General features: G+C 40.5%; 1 protein-coding gene across 1 annotated transcript in view; it reads right to left on the reverse strand.

Annotated features, from left to right (window-relative positions):
- The window catches only part of CDH18 (cadherin 18), a 1009618-nt gene that overhangs the window by 40579 nt on the left and 946471 nt on the right, over positions 1-22568 (reverse strand).

Raw genomic sequence — 22568 nt, forward strand, 5'->3', positions numbered from 1 at the left:
GTTGAGATGAGGGTGTAACATCCATCCATGTTGCTGGGTGAGTAGGCCTGGAAGAGGAGGCAGAGCCTAGAGGTTGAAATGAGAGGTTGTGAAAATCCTAGAAGAAAGGTGCTGGTTAATGAGCCTGGACTGTAATCCACTTGTGAACATAACTGACTGCAATTCTTGTTGTCTTTTGTTTCAAATAGATCAACTGATGGAACACCCAGGTATGAAAGATGGAGATCCAGAGGGAGGCCCACCAGCAGGCCCTGGAATTAGCAAAGGCTAAGCAGGATGGACCAGCCAACCCTAACAACCCTTCTCCAGGTAGTGTTTCCCATCCCAGAAAATTCCCCAACCTACAAGGCAGGTGATGATACTGAGGTCTTCTTAGAACATTTTGAAAGGGCCTGCCTTGGGTACAGCATCTCTGCAGACCAGTACATGATAGAGCTGAGGCCACAGCTCAGTGGACCCTTAGCAGAGGTGGCGGCTGAAATGCCTAAGGAACACATGAATGATTATAATCTTTTTCAAACTAAGGCCAGAATCAGAATGGGGCTAACACCTGAGCATGCCCATTGTCTCCATCATCAAGGGAACAGTTCCAGGCTGAGCAGGAAGAAGATGACAGCCTTCAGAAAGCTTGGGCGGTGGCATGGAGTACCCCACCGCCTCACAGCTCCTCTAACCGATCCCGGTTTGTTGTAGAACAAGGACTTTTATACAAGGAAACTCTTTCTGGTGGACACCAGGAAGACTGGCATCCTCAAAAACAGTTGGTAGTTCCAACTAAGTACCGGGTAAAGCTCTTGAGCTTAGCTCATGATCATCCCAGTGGCCATTCTGGGGTGAATAGAACCAAGGACCGGTTGGGGAAGTCTTTCCACTGGGAGAGAATGGGCAAGGATGTTGCTAATTATGTCCAGTCTTGTGAGGTGTGCCAACGAGTGGGGAAGCCCCAAGACCAGGTCAAAGCCGCTCTCCAGCCACCTCCCATAATGGAGGTCTCATTTCAGTGAGTAGCTGTGGATATTCTGGGTCCTTTCCCAAAAAAGACCCCCAGTGGAAAGCTGTACATACTGACTTTGATGGATTTTGCTACCTGATGGCCGGAAGCAGTAGCTCTAAGCAACACCAAGGCTAAAACTGTGTGCCAGGCCTTAGCAGACATTTTTGCCAGGGTAGGTTGGCCCTCTGACATCCTTAGAGATTCGGGAACTAATTTCCTGGCAAGGACCATGAAAAATCTGTGGGAAGCTCATGGGGTGAATCACTTGGTTGCTACCCCTTACCACCATCAAACCAATGGCCTAGTGGAGAGGTTTAATGGAACTTTGGGGGCCATGATATGTAAATTTGTAAATGAATACTCCAATGATTGAGACCTAGTGTTGCAGCAGTTGCTTTTTGCCTACAGGGCTGTACCACATCCGAGTTTAGGGTTTTCACCATTCAAACTTGTGTATGGTCACGAGGTTAAGGGGCCATTACAGCTGGTGAAGCAGCAATGGGAGGGGTTTACGCCTTCTCCAGGAACTAACATTCTAGACTTTGTAAGCAACCTACAAAGCACCCTGCGACACTCTTTAGCCCTTGCTAAAGAAAACCTAAAGGATGCTCAGGAAGAGCAAAAGGCCTGGTATGATAAACATACCAGACAGCATTCCTTCAAAGTAGGGGACCAGGTTATGGTCTTGAAGGTGCAACAGGCCCACAAGATGGAAGCGTCATGGGAAGGGTCCTTCACGGTCCAAGAGCACCTAGGAGCTGTTAACTATCTCATGGCATTCCCCACCTTAACCCTAAAGCCTAAAGTGTACCATGTTAATTCTCTAAAGCCCTTTATTCCAGAGACTTAAGGTTTGTCAGTTTACAGCCCATGGAGGAGATGACACTGAGTGGCCTGAAGGTGTCTACTACGAAGGAAAAAGTGTGAAGGTGGCGTGGAAGAGGTGAATCTCTCCACGAGCCTTGGACGTCTGCAGCAACAGCAGATCAAGGAGCTGTGCACTAGCTTCGTCCCAATGTTCTCAGCCACCCCAGGATGGACTGAACGGGCATACCACTCCATTGACACAGGTAATGCTCACCCAATTAGAACCCCACCGTACCGGGTGTCTCCTCATGCCCAAGCTGCTATAGAATGGGAGATACAAAACATGCTACAGATGGGTTATAATCTGCCACTCTAACAGTGCATGGGCATCTCCCGTGGTTTCTAGTACCCAAACCAGATGGGGACAATACGCTTTGCGTGGACTACCGTAAGCTAAATGCTGTAACTTGTCCCGACAGCTATCCAATGCCACGCACCGATGAGCTATTGGAAAAAATTGGGACGGGCCCACGTTCATCTCTACAATAGACTTAACCAAGGAGTACTGGCCGTACTGCTAGATGAACCGCCAAAGAAAGGTCAGCCTTCATCACCATGCAGGGGTGTATGATTTTAATATGCTTCCTTTGGCCCTGCGAAATGCACCTGCCACCTTCCAAAGACTTGTAGATGGTCTCCTAGCAGGATTGGGAGAATATGCAGTTGCCTACCTCGATGATGTGGCCATTTCTTCTGATTCATGGGCAGAACACCTGGAACATTTGGAAAAAGTCTTCGAGCGCATCAGGTAGGCAGGACTAACTGTTAAGGCTAAAAAGTGTCAAATAAGCCAAAAACAGGGTGACTTACCTTGGACACCAGGTTGGGACAAGGAACGATAACTCCCCTACAGGCCAAGGTGGATGCTATCCAAAAGTGGCCTGTCCCAAATCAGAGAAACAGGTCCAATCGTTCTTAGGATTGGTGGATATTACAGGCGATTTGTACCACACTACAGCCAAATCGCTGCCCCACTAAAAGACCTGACCAGAAAAACACAGCCAAATGCAGTTAAGTGGACTGATGAGTGTCAGAAGGCCTTTACCCAGCTTAAGGCAACACTCATGTCTGACCCTGTGCTAAGGGCCCCAGACTTTAACAAACCATTCCTAGTAACCACAGATGCGTCTGAGCGTGGTGTAGGAGCAGTTTTAATGCAGGAAGAACCAGATCAAGAATTTCATCCTGTCCTGTTTCTCAGCAAAAAAGTGTCTGAGAGGGAAAGCCACAGGTCAATCAGTGAAAAAGAAAGCTACGCCATTGTGTGCGCCCTGGAAAAGCTACACACATACTTTTGGGGAAGGTGTTTCCAGCTACAAACTGACTACGCTGCGCTAAAGTGGCTTTATACTGCCAAAGGAAACAACAAAAAACTTCTTCGATGGAGTTTAGCTCTCCAATATTTTGATTTTGAAATTCAACACATTTCAGGAGCTTCTAACAAAGTAGCTGATGCACTCTCCCGTGAAAGTTTCCCAGAATAAACTGGTTAAAAATTGTCCTTGAAATGTGGAAAATCTTGTAGTTTTACATAATTAGTAGTATATGTAAAGGTGCATGTGTTTTATTAATCTGTTTATTCTAAAGTTCTAGGAAGAAATCACCGTCAGTGTGGTTCCACACTGTCTGAGATTTGGGGGGCGTGTCATAAACAGATAGTTAAGGGTTAATGTCTCTTTTACCTGTAAAGGGTTAAGAAGCTCAGTAAACCTGGAGGACACCCGACCAGAGGACCAAGAGGGGGACAAGATACTTTCAAATCCTGGTGGAGGGAAGTCTTTTGTTTGTGCTCTTTGTGTTGTGGTTGTTCGCTCTTGGGACTAAGAGGGACCAGACGTCCATCCAGGCTCTCCAAATCTTTCTGAATCAGTCTCTCATGTTTCAAACTTGTAAGTAATTAGCCAGGCAAGGCGTTAGTCTTTTTTTGTTTCCTCAACTTGTAAATGTTTCTTTTTGCTGGAAGGATTTTACCTCTGTTTGGTGTAACTTTGAACCTAAGGCTGGGGGGGGGGCTCTGGACTATAGAAATCTGATTACCCTGCAAAGCATTTTCCATCCTGATTTTACAGAGATAATTTTTACCTTTTCTTTCTTTAATTAAAAGCTTTCTTTTTAAGAACTGGATTGATTTTTCCTTGTTTTAAGATCCAAGGGGATTGGATCTGGACTCATCAGGGATTGGTGGGAGAAAGGAGGGGGGATAGTTAATTTCCCCTTGTGTTAAGATCCAAGGGGACTGGATCTGGACTCACCAGGAATTGGTGGGAGGAAAGGAGGGGGTTGGTAAATTTCTCCTTGTTTTAAGATCCAAGGGATTTGGATTTGTGTTTACCAGGGAATTGGTGAAGTCCCTCAAGGCAACCCAGGCAGGGGACGAAGTTTTGGGGGAACAGAGAATGCCCCAGACACTGGAATTCTGGGTGGTGGCAGTATACCGGAGCTAAGCTTGTAATTAGGCTTAGAAGTGTCCATGCAGGTCCCCACATCTGTACCCGAAAGTTCAGAATGGGGAAAGAAACCTTGACAGGAACGTCCCTGGATATATTATTTTGATCCAGCCACCACGCTAACAGTGCTATGACCACAGAACGTACACAGACCAAACTTGTCTAAGGCTATCTGTTCAGTTAATAAACTGATTTTAGCCACACTTGGTGAATGCACAGGCAAAGCCTGTCATGTTGGGTCATGCATGAGGCTATGTTGCCTAGTAACCTTAGAGACGTCAAGACTATGGTGGTGAGATGTGACTTGAGAGACATAGTATGGTCTGAAATCTCTCCTGAGGGAAAACTCTATTTTCTATATTGGAACTAATGTTAATTTTGCTTTGTTCAGCATAAGTCCCAGACAGTCAAAGAGGTTAGGAATGCACTTGATGTAGTAGAGAACCTGGTGTTTGGATGTGCCTTGAACCAACTAATTTTCCAGGTAATTTACATCTTCCCTTACTCCTCAGAATATCCTAGTTCCACAGTGATTAGGACCTACTTGTCTGTTATTATAGATTTACAAGCACTGAGGAAATGGGAAAATCTGTCCCCAAATGGTCGGAGATGGAAGGAAGATTACTGTTGGCCTTGAAAAAGAAGTCAAATGGACTGCTTCTGTACAGCTGACTAAAGGCAAGCTGATTGTGTTGATCTGGCATTAGAGGACTTCTTGCTTTGCAATTTATGCTTCCTCTTTGAGAAATGAGGTTACTTTAATGGATAGAAAGGTTGCCTGTAATATTGCTGTTGGTATGGATGCTGTTGTTGAGGTCTGCATTGGTGCCTCTTGGTGGCCGGGATATAGACCTCTAATGAATGAGAAGTAGCTCAACAGTCTTTAAAAGAATGTAAAGTCTCATTAGCTCTGTCTGAAAACAAACATCAACCATCGAACAGACTGTCTTCTATAGTTTGTTGCATGTCTGTTGCTATACCCAAGTTCTGTAATCAGGAAGCTTTTCTCATTGTTATTACAGATGCTATCACCACAGAAGAAGCATCAGCTGCAGCAAATGAAGATTGGAGAGCCATCTTGGCCACTATGTAACTTTCTGGCAGGAAATTCTTCACTTCCTCCTGGTAATTTATCACTAAACCTGGACATTGCATCCCAGTTTACACAATCACATGTAGCTCACTGTGCTTGCTGATTTGATATATGCATCTGGAGAAAGGAGAGGGAATATTTTTTTCTCCCAAATAAATCTTGTGCCCTACTTTTTGTGGGTTGATTTAAATCTCCCCAAACATGATCTTTCATTGGCAGGCATCACTACTAAAAATTCAGGACAGAATGGGAAAATGAGACCTAAGACTTTCCCACCGCTGACACAGCATGTCAAAAGTGGGTATGGAGAAGGCACTCTGCCCTCAATATGCTTCTTAGCTGGTACTGACAGTCTCTGCACCAGAGCTGAAGAGACAGAGTCAGTACTGTAGGAGATGTCGAAAATGCATGGACTTATGCTGTACAGGATGGTCTGGAACAGAGAGGCAAAGCAAATTCTTTTGCTGCCTCATAGACCTGTGGAGTTGTCAGTATTAATGATGTCAGCACTGAAACAGCATGCACTGGTTCTGAACTTAACAGTCATCTTGTAGATAATACACTGAGTCAACAGCACAGTACTGATATCCATCCACCATGGTATTAGACTCAATAGCTATCCTGAAGATTGTACCAGAGTTGACAGGATGGTACCAATATCATTCCACTATAGTACCAGACAAAACATCCTTCCTACAGATGGTACCAGAGTTGATGACCTGGTACCCATATCCTGCTGCTGCAGTACCAGGAAGATGTATACATGGCCCAGCTCTATCACGGGTACCTGAAGAGCCCCGTGACGTTTTGAGTTCTCTTTCAAGGAAGACAAGCTTAAGTGTCCACTTCTGGGGAGGCCCTGAAGAAGATTGCCCCCTCTTACTCTGTGGACAAGAATGCAAGTCCAGGGGTCTGCCAGACAACTTGCAGACTTCATGTAAATGGAAGGTGTGATATCTCAGGGTTTGAACCCAGGCTGGAGAGTCCCAGGTCAGCTGCCACTTCCTGGTCTCCACCCACTAGGTACTAAAGTGGGTGGGCTGAGAAGCTATTAGGGCTACAGCCCCAGCCAAGGGACCACCCATGGGCACTCTGATTGGAGGATCACTCAACTCCACCGATTGGCCCAACTATGCTATTTAAGCCAAGAACAGGAACAGGAAGTCTGTCAGAGCCACCCAGTGTTTTTTCTATTGTGGATGCATTGGATTGTGCTTGTGCCTGCCCCCTGCACTCAACCCGGGTCCTGACTCCTGCTCTGCTCCTTCCTCCCACTTCACCACCACCTACTTTGCTCCTGTTCCCACTGGGCTCCTGCTCGATCCTTGCCTCTCCTCCTGTCCTTACACCTTGCCTTCCATCTTCAGTAACTCTGATCCCAGCCCCCAACTTCTGACCCTGACTCCAACTTGACTCTTGGCTCTGGTATTTAGTATCTGATTTCAATTCTGACCCTGAATTTTGATTCCTGGTTCTGATTCTGGCTTGGCCCCTGGTTCTGGTAACTGGCAACTGACTCTGGTGCTGACCCTTGGCTTCATTCCCAACCTGGATGCCTGTTACGCCCACTAGTCCTGACTCCCACTCTAACTATTATGCCAGACAGTCTATATGCTGGTTCATAACAGCAGGACACTCATGTGAAGGCCCCAGGGCTGAGGTAGGCCTCACCTGGTCCATAGGTGGTATTTGAGGTGTGGGTCTCCGTAAAGCTGCATTCTTTCTAAAAAGAGTGGTAGATACTGCACCTCTCAATGTGCTCCTCAATGGGGTCAAAAGGTAGAATGCATGAGGGTGACGATTCAGGATAGACACTTACATGACGGGAAATGCTCAAAGTCTAGTGAGCACTTCATGTCACCAGTGCATAGCACTAAAATAATAAAACAAAATTTAAAGTAAAAATAAAATAAAAACCTAAACAATAGTTACCAACTGCTAACTATTTATAGATAAGGTAGAAGGCTAAGCTGGCTAACTATAGAAGAAAAGAATTTAAGGTAAATTGTACATCAAGTTCTGACTCAGGCTACGGGTGATGAAAATGAATTGAGAGAGGTCAGGGCAGTGCTGTCCTTATATATGCTCAGGAGAGGCCACAAGGATGTGCAGGTCACAACCCACCCCAACGAGCACTGGCTCTGGCATGCTGGGCACACACACACACACATTTGGTGAAATACATGTGTGCAATTACACGAAGACGTCTATATAGGATGCCACAAGGACTCCTCATTGTTTTCACACTCTACTGTTATGGAGCTGGAGAAGGTCTGACCTTCCTCCTTTTGTTCCTACATTGTCCACTGTGTCATCGTAAAATCTCTAGCTACATGCAATATTGATATACCACAAATAATGGAGACTGTGGAAGGAATGTCCCCAGGTGCTAAACTTCAGCACCCTCTGCATCAAGTACAAGGCACAATTATTTGATTACGCCTTTTCTAACACAAATAAATAGCAACATGTATATTACAGAAAAAATAGAAATATCCACCCTACCAAACCCCAGATCAAAACAAAACAAATTCATCCAACAAAACAAGACATTCCATTGCACACACTTCTCCCTATAAGGAAAGAATGAGAGAACACGGGTCAGATGCTAGTCATACTGCTCAGTGCATTAGTGGAAGGTACTCAGATATTATAGTTATGAGCATGGTATAAGAACCTATATTGAATAGAATATATAAATAGATTCGTAACAGCCCACTGTAAACTGGATCATCTCTCCACTACGGAATATAAAAGGCCGATAGAAGGTGCAACTATGGACATTTTTTGTATCACATTAAGGTAAGGATGAGGCATTGAACTTGTCACCTGCACAAGATAAGATGACTCAACTGGGAATATTTGAGAACGGAAGACTAATGAAAAAAGAGCAGGTTCAGAACAGGAAAGACACCAACTAGTCATTTCTGAACAGCTGGAAGAAAAGAGCAAGCTAACTGTCTGGTCACTAATTGCTGGAGGGACTTGGAATACTAGTAGGCTTACTCACAGAAGATAATTCAAAGTAAGGTGGAGGGAAAATCAAACCTTGTGAAAAGATTTTAAGGTACAGGAGACGCTCAAAGTTGGCCCTCCCCAGTAGGCACATCATGAAGTTTCCTAGGACAGTACAAATGAAAGGACAGCACATTCCTTTTATGCCAGATAGTTGGGCAAATACAGTTAGAAGCTTCCTTCTGTTTACCTGCTCCCTCCCTCTTGGTGCAGAGTTGTGACAGTCCAAGAGCATGCATCTCACTAGTGGGAAGTATGGGAGGTGGATTCTGCCAGTAACTGAGCAGGAGCTGATCCGTGTCTAAGAGTAGACTGATCCCTACTCTTGCACCCAGCAGGTTCATGCATATGGGTTGAACGAGCTATGAACTGGAAAGGGGCAAAAACTAACACAAGGAGGCAGACAGACAGAGGAGGACAAGGAATGATTGTAGGAGGAATGGACTGGGAAGAAGGTGACAATGTACTCCTGGATGAGTGAATAAAGAAGCAAAAATAGATTTGGGAATAACCCCATTAATTTGGGAGAGAAAGAAACTGAAGACGTCAGGTGAGACATGACCAGAGAGAGCTTGGGGTGACAAAGAAAAATGATAACTCCCAGTCAGAGAACACTATTGCTCTTCTAAAGGTGAGAGAAATACACTGGTAGGGGAAGGAAAGAAAAAAGCAAGTGAGAGCACAACATAGAGCAGGGAGCACTAGATAATAACATAGTACTGCCTATGAAGGAATAAGAGATTCCATTCCTATGAGATCAGAAGCCTGAAACTGGCTGCCTGGCTAATTAGCCTCACCCACTGCAGCTGGGGAAAAGAGCTGGCACTTAATTAGCTGAATAAAGCAATAGAATATGGAGGGAAGGGTCAGCAATACTCTCCAGAAAGCTGAGAGGTCAGTGGCTTTGAGTTCAATGGACTGCTGCTAGAGAAACTGTATTACTAAGGCTCCAAGGTAAGAGCCAGGAGAAATTGGGGATGGGACTATTCAGCCTGCACAGACTTTGAGGGAAGAGACTGTGAGGTTTTTAAATTTTTTTTAAAAGGCTTGAAATATAACAGTAATAATTTAAAAAAAACACTAATCCAGCTGAAAATTGCTTCTCTGGATTTTGTGAGAGAGCGTCAGAGAGAATTACCCCAGGGAGCGAGTTGGCTTAGCAAGAGCAAAACCTGGCTTGGTAAAATGATGTTGCTATAAGACACGCCCCAGTAGTTTACCCTGCCCTTTTGCTAACTGTTTGCAGAATCCAGAGGCTTACAGGTAAGTTTCCTGTTTGGAGCAGGAATTGGTGATGCTGAGGCACACATTTTGGTGTAGTTTGTTCTTTCACAAAATGTATACAAGCCATGTTTGCTTGAACAGGAGTGGTAACAAACTGCAGAACAGGCAACTTCCTTTTTGCAGAACCTTCTCATCGACACTGCTACCCTGTCTCCAGAGCAACAATCTTGCACTTCTGTTACTTTTCAGGGGGTCCTTGCTCCAGTTCAACTCAACAAACTTTGTGCCCCTTGCATTTTTCACCTAGGAAACCCATAATCAAAAGCTGCTCATGGACACAACATAATGTGAAAAGGTGAGTTAGTGCCTTTACCCTTTCTTTGTGCAACTGCTCTGTAATGAAGTTCAGAAACATCTTAAAGGCTTAGACAAAGAAACATTCTTAAATGCACAGGATACACTTAACAACACTTTGGGTTCAGTTATTGCATGACATCTTTGACATCTGGTATAACTAAGACCAGGATTTGGACTGCTGAATTCAATGATAGTTTTCCATGAGAAAAGATTGAATAAAGACTTTAAGATTTTGGTCTGAATTAATATTCTAGCAGAATGTAGAAATTCAGAAAAGCTTGAAGCACTTTGTACATTAACCCACACCATTTTGAGTCAAAAAATATCATGAAGCTTATGACATATAATTAATACTCAAGTTAATCTATAAGAACGGTCATTCTAGGTTGCAGACCCACATTCCATATAGCCCATATTCTGTCTTCCTAGAGGGGTCGGTGCCAGATGCTTCAAAGGGAATAAACAGAACAGAGTTATTTATTGAGCCATCCATTCCCTGTTGTCTAGTCTCAGCTTCTGGCAGTCAGATGATTAGGGACATCCAGAGAATGGGGTTGTGTCCTTGACCATCTTGGCTAATAGCCATCAATGGACCTATCCTCTATAAATGTATCTAACTCCTTTTCGAACCCAGTTATAGCTTTGGCCTTCACAACATTCACTGGCAATGAGTTCCACAAGCCATGTGTTGTGTGAAGAAATACTTCCTTTTCTTTGTTTTAAACCTGCTGCCTATTAATTTCGTTATATAAAAGGGTAAATAACACTTCCTTATTGGCTTTCTCCACACAATACATGATTTTATAGACATCCATCACATCCCCACTTAGGCTTTCCTTTTACAAGCCGAACAGACCCAGTCTTCTGAATCTCACCTCAGACAGAAGATGTTCAATAACCCTAATCATTTCTGTTGCCCTTCTCTGTACCGTTTCCAATTCTCACATATATTTTTGGATAGGGTTATCAGAACTGCACTCAGTATGCAAAGGGTGGGCTTGGAGTTATATAGTGCCAATATGATTTTTTCTGTCTTATTATCTATCACTTTCTTAGTGATTCCCAACATTCTGTTCACTTCTTTGATGGTCGCTACACATTGAGCAGATGTTTTCAGAGAACTATCCATGATGACTCCAAGATCTTTCTTGAGTGGTAACAGCTAATTTAGACCCCATTATTTTGTATATATAAGTTTATATTGTTTTCCAATGTGCATTACTTTGCATTTATCAACACTGAATTTCATCTGCCATTTTGTTGCTCTGTAACCAGTTTTGTGAGATCCCTGTGTAATTCTTCGCAGTCTGCTTTGGACTTAACTTTTTTGAGTAATTTCGTATAATTTCCAATCTTTAACACCTCACTTTTTACCCTCCTTTTCAGATCATTTATGAATATGTTGAACAGCACTGGTCCCAGTACAGATCCTTGGAAGACCCCATTATTTACCTCTCTGTACTGTGAAAACTTGACAATTTATTCCTACCATTTGTTTCCTATGTTTCAATCAGTTACAGATTCATGAGAAGACCTCGCCTCTTATCCCATGACTGCCTACTTTACTTTGGCCTGTCAAAGGCTTTCTGAAAGTCCAAGGACAGTAGATCCACTGGATCAACCTTGTCCACATGTTTGTTGACATCCTCAGAGAACTCTAATTGATTGATGAGGTATGATTTCCTTTTACAAAAGCCATGCCGACTCTTCCTCAACATATTGTGTTTATCTAACAACCTGATAATTCTGTTCTTTACTATAGTTTCTACCAGTTTGCCTGGTACTGAAGTTAGGCTTGCTGGTCTGTAATTGCTAGGATCACCTCTGAAGCCTTCTTTTTTGTCTTAAATTGATGTTACATTAGCTATCCTCCAGTCATCTGGTGCAGAGATAGATTTAAGAAATAGGATATATACCATACTTAGTAATTCTGCAATTTCATATTTGAGTTCCTTCAGCACCCTTGGATGAATACCATCTGGTCCTGGTGACTTATTGTTTAATTTATCAGTTTGTTCCAAAACCTGCTCTACTGACACTTCAATCTGGAACACTTCCTGAATTTGAGACCCCATAAGGATGGCTCAGGTATGGGAATCATCATAACGATTAATTATTTATCGCAAACACTGTACCAACAACTAAGGAAAACTGCCTGTTTTTTACTTTGTTTTAGGAAAATCTGAGGGAAGGTGAATTCTACTAAGTTAAGCCAAATAACTATTTTAGCATTTCACGGAGTAGGGGGAAAATTTCTGTTACATCTGTACCACATGTGAACAAAAACAGCAATAATTAGTTATGACATCTAAGAAAACAAAATAAATATTTAGAAAAAAATAAACTGTAGACACAGAACTCTAAACAGTGAGACAATATATGAGACATGACTGTATGTGGTCATATTCAGATTTTGCTGGCATTTATTCAGGATGGCTCATGTTTGGTAAAGCCATGACTGAATTATGCAGATTATTTATTACAAATGAGTGCCAGTGTAACATGTTATCATATATTTTGTTTAATGCCACATTTTCAAGATATCACATTAGATTTTTTAAAAGAGTTTTAACTAGATTCCTCGCCTCCCCTGCAGTAAAGTTTCATTATTTGTCAAAACCCCAAAACCTTTCTCTTTTAGTGTACTTGGTCTTGGACAAAAGTTGAAATTTTCCCCAGAAAGCAGACACTTTTTGTGAAAATTAGTCAACCCCCCAAATTTTCATTAAAAAAAAAACAGTTTTGACAGAAAATTTAACCATCCTAGTTTTCCCATTTTTTTAATGCACTATTTTTTAGGATCACTGCACCTCAAGAGTGAGGTTGAATTGGTATCATACTATGCAGGGAGAATACAACCAATGTTTTTTAAGCTTCCCAAATGATCTAAAATACTTTTCATGCACAAGAGAGACAAGGTGGGTGAAGTAAGCTTGGTGTCTTATCAGCAGAAATTGGTCCAATAAAAATTACTATCTTACCTGCCTTATCTCCTTAATATCCTGGAGTGACATGGGTACAACTATGTTTCATGCCCAACATATTCATTCTGCACAGACAGCATTGTCCCACTCAGTGAATAAAGGAGACTGAAGCTCTGATGTAGGCCAGTCTGTGATGCTAATCATAAACGGTAAATGTTTTAAGGTGGTGGTAATTACCTTATCCTTCACTGAGGGAGAATACCCTCCTGAAGTCAAGAGACTATGCAACCTCAAGTTCATATCAAACTCAAACTGAACTGGGAAAATTAATTAGCAGATGGAAGAAGCTATTTCTGGTTCTATCACAGAAAACAAGAAGACCCTAACCATTACTTTTGAATATAGATCTTGACACATTATTTTTACTTATTATTGTTACTACTACTGCAGTGGAGAAGAAACATTCAGCACATTCAGGTTGGATTATGGCAACTCTATCTTGAGGTAAGCAACAAGCCACAGCTTGTTGACATTATGGACACTCACCACCTAGGTGGGACAAACCAAAGGAAAAGTCAGGGCACCACGTTCTTTACTGGATCCATGGCCAGTAATGTAGCCACTTTAAGATTCTGGTATTGATTAACAAAGCCCAGTATGGGATAATGCCCACAATATCTGAAAGGTTGCCTTTCTTGAAAGAACTCACCTTGTTAACTACAATCCTAGAACATTTACACTTATTAGATCCCAGAAGGAGCAGAAGATTGAACCTTGTCAAATGCAGACCGAAGACTCTGGAACACCTTTCCAAGGGGACTCAGGAAGATCCCTACCTCACCATCTTCAGATGATAATGTAAGAATCTCTTCTTTGTCATACCATTCCCCCAAAGAGAAAAAAATCTATCATATCTAGAAGTAAAAAGACAATAACTAAACCCAAGATTAGAGAGTAGAATGAACAGAGGTCTTGGAATTAAAAGCAGAAGAAGAATGGAGAACTGCCTTTTAACAGTTCTCATTATGTTTTTATAATTTTGTACAATGTTTCCATACTACAGTGAGAGGTATGTTAGAAATGCTTGAAAACAAATTGATAAACTTTCTACAAATAAATGTGTCATGATTCTTAGGGTCCAAAGTCTATCAACTTACCTAGGATGGATATGGATGCTATATAATTGAAAACCTGGGAATCCCAGTTCATCAATTGGGTAAAGTAGGCGTTTCTAGCTCTTGCTGTTAAAAAGATTATCAGACCTTCAATTTTTCATTATTCATTGACTAAAATATAGTCAGTCTTGGATCTCAGACCCGGTAATTCTAAAATTCCACTTTTTCAAGATCCAGATTTAGGGATAAAAGAGGATATATTTATAGTAGGTTCTATTTCTTTGAAAATAAAGCAACTGCCTAGGATATTAAAAGCCACAGTGAAAATGGATTAGTAGGCAGAAACAGGTGAGGTCAAAGATGAAAAAAGAATGCAGTTTATATTGTGATGCAACAGTTTTATTTTATAGTTTTGCAGTTTATAATAGAATTTATTTTTCTAGATATGACCACATGTGCGTTATAAATATGTGACCAAATTCTATTGGAGTCAATGGGATTATTTGGCTCATTGTGGCTGCAATATCTATAGCCTTTGAGGAAAATTAATCAAACAAAAATCATGGTAAAAAAATTTCCAGGAGCAACAAATAGTACAACCAGCACCAACTTACTGGAATTGAATAGGCAATCATCCAGAACCCTCTGCGAATACACGGTGTTATGAGATTAACATGGTATAACAATTATGTGAATGAATGCATTTTATATAATTTTCTGTTCTAGTTACAATCCTGTAGTGAACAAAAGGTTGAATTCATCTGTTTAATCATTATCTGACACCAGACATTAAAATTAACTGTTAAGTCATGATTATGGGAAAATGTGAAGTGAGAAATAAAATGGCCTAACATAGTACTATTCTCATTCTATTCTCAGTTCCATTTTATAAAGAATGAGTGAATGGAAACCAAATAGCTTATTCTAGTTTAATGGCAGCAGAAATATTAATAGTCATGAGCAATCTCTTTTACCTCTCGATAATGCTCCCTCATTAATACGGTTTCTTGGTCAGAAAGGGGAAGTGGGAGTCAGGTCTTCTAGGCTGTATTCCTGACCATACCACTGACTATGTGATCCTGGGCATGTCACTTCACCTTACCGTGCTCAGTTTATACGGGAGGAGAGGTGTCAACATCACATAAAACCACCACAAATTGATTATCGTTTGGAATGTAACTCCTTAAACACACTTCTGTTTAAAAATAGTAGTTCTCTCAAAAGAGAAGTGTTATCTTCAAAATGGTATGTATCAGTCTGCCTCACTGTGCGATTCTTCCACATGCTGATCACCCACTGCACTCCCTGATGTACTGGTTTTCTTTGGCTCTGCTTAGGACCTTTTCCTGCAAACTGTGCCCATATGAAAGATCTTGCGGGATTTAAGGATGGGATTGTCAAAAGTGATCCGCACTGAACCAATTCTGTTTTCACTGAAGTCAATGGCAATGTTGAAATTTCTTGACAATCACATCCATATAATTCTTTTTGGACACAACCATTGGCTCTTCTTTGTTCTAATAGCTCAAATGATCTTCCTAATAGTGTATTTCCTTGGAATTCACGACTAGCTGTACCTAAAGGTCCTTGGGGCTGCTACTCATTAAACAAGCACCTCTCAGATTGTCATCAATTCCCAAGAAATGTCTTGCACATCTATGGTGGTTGCTTAATTGTAATCCAGATTAACAGCCTCAAGACCATTCACATATGTCTTTGATAGGCAGTGTCTTTGATCTTTAAAATTAGGGATATGAGTATGGAAGAATCTCACTTGTTTTTGAAGGTAATTACATTAACAACACTGGCACTATCAGAGCTAATTCATAAGAAAAACATTTACTTTTCCCCTTTACACACCAGAAATCATATCACCCCATAGACTTATTGCCAGCAGGCTGTACATGTATACATTTCTTTATCTTTTTTTCAAAGTTAAACAGGAGTGCGTGTGTGCATCTATCATTTCATTTTTAAGTGTATGTAAATGTACACACATTTTGGTCACTGTTATTGTAAACCAAGCCAGTATGTCTCTTGATAGTGTTAACACGTCTATTTTATATCCTCTGGACATTTACCATGCTTTTGACCATTTTCATTAAACCTTTCAATTCCTCAAGCTTCATCCTTCTATCTCATTTTGCAGAATCAGTAATAACATGGATTTAATCTCAATGCACATATATTTTTCTTAAAAGCAAAATAGTCACTTCTCCTTCCCCATCTCCCTCCCCAAACTACTGCAAAACCTGAGAACTACTGGCCAATTCTTTCCTTTGTTTGGAGCCCACTGACTTCAGCTGGAAATATGTGTGGCACTTGAAAGAAAAAAAACATGGCTCAATTTTAGGCCAATGTCACATGTTATCTTCTCTTAGGCTACATGGTCTGTTTATAACATTGATCTGATAACTCTTGAACCTATTTTAAACAATTTCATATATTTTAAATTTGCTCTCAAATTCTGTTTCTTAGTTGTCATTGTTATTTCCTTGTATTTCTTTATTTCTATTTTCACTATATTTCATCCTTGGAAAAAGCTTGTGTATAATTAAAAAGTCCATATTGATCTCTATAGCGTAGTTAACAATTACTGCTTGCGGTTTTGTATGTTTTGGTTATCCTCATCCTCTTTCTTTTGATTAGAATTTATTGCCCTGCCTCAAAGTATCTTAGAAAAAGTGCTGCTCTGTTGGGGTTTTGTAGTGACTGTATTTCCCTGGGATCATTTCAGTACTGCAGCATAAACCATGGCACATTTTATTAATATATCACTTTGTATGTATATATTTGTGCCTTTCCCTTTGAAGCTAGCATGAGAAACGGAGGAATGGGGCAGGGAGAAGAAGAAACAAACAACAAAATCAAATATCTTTGTTTTCCAGTATCTCATTTTATCTTAGATCCCTGAGGACTTTTAAAATTATGTGGCTGCATAATAATGTTTCAAAGACTCTTATTTCCTATCTCACTGTGGGATCAAAACTCCATGTGTGCAGTATTGTTGCACATAGTCATATTTTACTCTCTTTTGCCAGAACTTCAGACATGCAGAGCTTAAGAAAGTCTGTGGGGACCTGACATTACCCCAGCAGATAGCTTTGCTATTTTTAAGTTATTTTATTTGTTTCAGTTCTCTGCATCCTCTGCTCTGCATGTTAGAATCTTCTTTGAAAAAAGATCTAGGAACCATAATAAATAAGTCTTTGTGGACACTGGAATTCAGGCTTGTTCTTGGAGTTTATCCTAATGGTTACAAATTCTTCTTCCCCACTCTAATCCACTTCTTCCCCACTCTGGATATAAATTCAATGAGTTCACTTGATCGCTGCATAGGAATATAGGTACTACTATACTATATGAAGCCAGTGAGCTATCTAAACCAGGATTCTATATCCAACAGTGGCCAGTACCATATCCTTTAGAGGAAAGAGTGAGAAATTCTGTAGAACGCAGTTATAACATAGTATGTTTGACAAAGAAACTTTCTTTCAAATCTTCAATACCTAGAGGTTGGTTCATGCCTAAAGCATGAGGGTTTCTATCTTTCCAAAATTCATGATTTTTGTTAACATTTACCATTATCACTCTGGATGATATTATTATCCATTTTAATGTCAAATCTTTTCCTTTTCAATGACTTCTTGTGGTAATGAATTCCACCGGCTGATTGTGAGTTGTGTTTACTATGTGGCAGGTCTCAGAAATGTTTAGTTGCCAGTCTTACTGATGAATCAGACTTCCTGACAAAATCCTTCTTGTTGGAGGAGAGAGTGAGAGAGCATGCCTGGAGCACTAGGCCTGTGCAAGACTTGAGGCCAGAACCATTGTCGGTAAAGTCAGGCCATGTATTAAAAAAATTGCTTACAAGTTCATGGTTCAATACTTGAACTTTGCAAGGAGTATTGCTAGTGTTGGTAAAACAGGCACTCCTAAAAAACAACAGATACTGGGCATGTATGTGAACACATTCCAAAAGATTAACACAGGTTCATCCTGACCTAACACAGATAAAAGGGTTTGACAGATGTGATGAATAGGGATATTTTGCCTAAGTCATCTGGAGCAAGGTATAAGGAGAGGTAACAAGCAGATGTCATGAAACATGTAAGGTGGTATGTAAGTCGTTTGACTCCGTCTATAAATGTTGAGATGCCTCTCCTTAACCTTTTGTGTGGCCTAGGGACAGCAGAAACTCCCACTGCTGATGGAGCCACTTCTTGCCACTGGGTAGTCATGTGTTAGTGTAACCTGTAACCACGGAGCCAGAACGCTAGGACTGTGCCTTCAGGGCAATAAATCCAGCTGAGTTAGAATTATGCCCATGGTCTTTCTTTATGAGTGACATTGAGGCCTGCTGAATTAGCAGGCTGAATTTTCTGCTAGTGCTAATAACAGTGGAGCTCCAAGAACAGAAGCACTGAGCAGCCATAACAACCTGGCAGCAGTAACAACATTCTTCAGCAACATTCTTAACAACACTTGCAATTTTTCTTGGCTGGGACCTCTGATGCAGCATGCCATCTAATCCTCTAATGCCTCCATGTTACGCTTATTTCCCCCCACAGCTTTCACTCCATATTACTGGACCAACAGGCTCCAAGGGATTTTTTTTTTATCTTTCCCATTTGTAGTGTGTGTTGCTTTGAACATTCAAACTATAAGTTAACTTTAACTGGAATTGACTTCAAGCTGGAACAAGCCTATTAGAAATGAGTGCTTCAGTTCTTCTGCCTCTCCCTGGCCCCCATCTTTCTCTTAAAGTAGACAAGAATCTTATTTGTTGTTTTCAACATTGCTGCATATTGAGCAATACTCTTAAATGAAGCATCTACTAGTGATTCCTGCAGTAGATCTTTCTTCTTCAGAATGTATCAGTGTGTGTATATATATAATATAATACTGATACATGGTTTGTATCAGTTTTTATTGATACAGGATGTATCACTGTGTAAATATATATATATATATATATATATATATATATATATACACATCTGAAGCATCTGCTTTAATATATAAAATCAAAACATCTCATTCATATATATTCATATATATTTATATATGAATGAGAGAAATTTTGATTTTTTTCCTCCAGTATGATTCCTCGCATTCATCTAAATTTAAATTTCACTACCCAATTTCCAATATGTTTAGATCCTTCAGGAGTCCATCTAAATTCTCCTTAGTTTTTACCAACTGTGATAGGATATACCACAATCTGATTTCACCACTTTTCTGCAAGTTTATTCATTACATTATTACAAAGTATTCTGATCAAAACATCACCCCCTTAACTATTTTCCTTTCAGAGGAACAACTATTCACTGAGGCTCTGTTCCCTCTCACTAAATCAGCTTTTAATCTATGACAGCACATTGCCCACTCATTCTGTAGTTATTTATTTCCCTTAATAGTCTCTTGTCAGAGACCTTGTCTCAAGCCCTTAAAAAAGCCAAACAAATCATGTCAACTGGCTCTCCTCCATCACTATTTCATTTACTTTTTTCCAAGAATTCTGACAGTTACCGAGTCATGATTTACCCTCGCTGAAGCCATGTTGTTTTAATCCTATCAATTTACACTTATCCAAGTATTACATTACTCTGTCTTTAGTATACATTCTCAGTTAGTTTCCCCAGAACTGAGCTGGGGTTCATCACTCTGCAGTTCCTTCACTTAAGATGTAGTACTGCATTATAAACTGTCTTATTCCCTTGACATCTGGGGAGTTCCTAGCAGGTGTTATTGCAGACTGTTTTGCACCAACCAATGCTGAAAAAGCCAAAGCAGCTACTTCAACTATGTTATTTTCTTGGCACATCCCACTTACTCTGACTGTGGCCCTCTTATACCTCATTTCTTATCCATCTTTGCAGTTAATGTGTTAAAGAAAGGATGGCCCCATACCATCCACCACCTCCTGTATCTAGGGAGGTCGTGGAATCTCCTTTCTTAAAGGTTTTTAAGGTGATGCTTGACAAAGCCCTGGCTGGGATGATTTAGTTGGGAATCGGTCCTGCTTTGAGCAGGGGGTTGTACTAGATGACCTCCTGAGGTCCCTTCCAACCCTGATATTCTATGATTCTACGATACCTCTTGCAAAGACTCATGCTTCGTGCTCACTGGGGATGGAATTTTCAAAAGCACTCATCATTAGATTCACTGTGCTCCCACTGAGGTAAAACTTCAGTGGGAGTAGTTAGGCCAATGCTGAGACCCAGATCCATTGATTTCAATGGGAGTTAGGTGCCTGAATACCTTAGTGGATCTGGGACTGAGTTCCTCTCAAAATTCCACCCAGAAAGTGCATGTAAGCACCTCCTAGAGGGCTCAGAAACAATAAATCTGAAATGTAAGCAGAGTATGAGTGCCAGTAGTATACAGATAACACCAAGCTCTAAATCTCCTTCACATCAAATACAGACAGCACTGTGAGATAAGCTGCAGCATAAAGAGTAACTGGCTGAAACTAAACCTGGGCAAGACAGAAGTGATGTTGGTGGGGAGAGGAAAACATTCTGGACACCTGGCCAAAACCACAATGCCACAGTTCCCTCTGACTGTCAAGGTAGGGCACACTTTCAGGACCTTCTGCATTCTTCATTGTTCCTGGCTAAGCAATTGTCATGAATTGCTTCAAGGTTATGACCCTTCTTGTCATATTAGGATTTAGCCATGGTGGTTCTACCTATTTGTCAGCCCAAGGCTTATCTTCTGAAACGCATTGTTCATTTTAAAGTGAGTGCCATGGAAAAGTTGCAGATGGTGCAACATTTGGCAGCCTGTCTGAGTAACAAAGAGTGAGGAGAGCACTGATGCTCTTCATGCTGTATAGACTCCTTGTCCAGTACTAGTTTCAATTTCCAGTTTCTCAGGGGATTTGGTACAGCGTGATAATCGTTATAAACTTGAAGACAATTCCAACTGGAGTACATTAAAATATTTAAATCTTAGGAACTAGTTATGGAAGAAGAGGACCCAAGAAAGGCTAATCAAAACCTAGTTTATCTGTCTGTCAATCTCCTCTTTTTACCAAAAGTTTCAAATCTTTCCAACTCCCCCATTTTAAGAATGAGAAGTAAACATGGAGGGAAAACAATGCCCATTTCTCCCTACAACACAGAGCACTGTGGATGTAGAATTCAAAGGAGATTGTCTTTAAAATAGCATTTCATCACCATACATCTAGTTTTCTTTAATTATACATATAATCGTTATTACTATCCTGTGCACAATACCACTCTCTTGATTATGTGACATAAATAATATATAGAAAAGCTTCATTTAACTTTAATGCTATTGAGATTTATTTCTGCAAAACAGTTACTTTTGGAAAGCCTGGATAGCAACTATTACTTTTCACTTGCAGCTTCATATGGATGTCCCAATGTGGCTTTTAAATCTTAATTAAACCTCACTTTTACTATGCACCTGTTTATGATTAGGCCTAAATTATAGTTTAGTGCATGTTGCACTGTAATAAGACATTATGCAAAGAAACTGAGAAGCACACCAAAGTCTCAATGGTTGTGTTTTTTTATGACTAACCACATAAAAGTCAAGATTTTACTATTTACTGTAGAAATTTACTTAGTTCAAAATAGGAACTGAATCCCAAAAGCAGGCATAATAAAAAAATCAATTTGTTGTCCTCATAAAATTATATATATACTAATACTATAGCATATGCTAGTAGCATCTTCCGTAAATCAAATTGCAAAACAGATTCAATTTTAATCTGCAGCTGAAACAGATGAAAACAGAGAGGAAGCTCATTAGTGTTGGTGGCTATTGTCATTGGTCCACGTTGTGTTGCAACATTTTGTGGCAATGATGGGATATAGCAAGAAGAAAAGAAAAACTGCATCTGAAAATAGTTCATGTTCCCAAGCAAATCATAGTCACTGAAAGATTACAAATGTGGGTTCAATTGTCAGTTTGTGTGGGCACATGCTTAGTATTCCTCTCTCCCTTTGTTTTAATGCCAGCATTTAGCCTTGGTCAGGATGTCAGATCTGTGATGAAAATGAGTTCAGTCACTTTTAGCTATTTTCTTAATTGGAGGAGAATTTAAAAAAGTATAACACTTTTTTCCCCTCTACCAATACAATTTTTACAACTGTTTAAGTTAAATAGGACTACCGACAAAATTGGCTTTACAGATGTAAGAAAATACTCCTGTTTTATCAAGAAAATACTCTTATTTTAAGGTAACAAGTAGCCTTGTTTCCTCAGAGGAATTTGGTCTGGATTAGGCAGTTATGAGCACTTCACACAGAATGTTTGCTGTAGAACAGGAACAGAATCCAGATCCAAATCTTATCCACTAAACCACAGTGACCCTCAGACAATTTGCTTCAGCTTTCTATGTCTTAGTCACAATGAGTAAAAATTTCAAAATATCCTAACCTGTTTCCCACTTTCCAAAGTAAAAAACAGATTAATAAAACCGTAAGAAATATTTGGGGATTTAATTTCCTAGATGAAAACAATGGGGGAGAAAAGAGGGGGGAGGGATCGTGGAGG

This window comes from Gopherus evgoodei, chromosome 2, assembly GCF_007399415.2.
Source record: "Gopherus evgoodei ecotype Sinaloan lineage chromosome 2, rGopEvg1_v1.p, whole genome shotgun sequence".
NCBI classification, from domain to species: domain Eukaryota; kingdom Metazoa; phylum Chordata; order Testudines; family Testudinidae; genus Gopherus; species Gopherus evgoodei.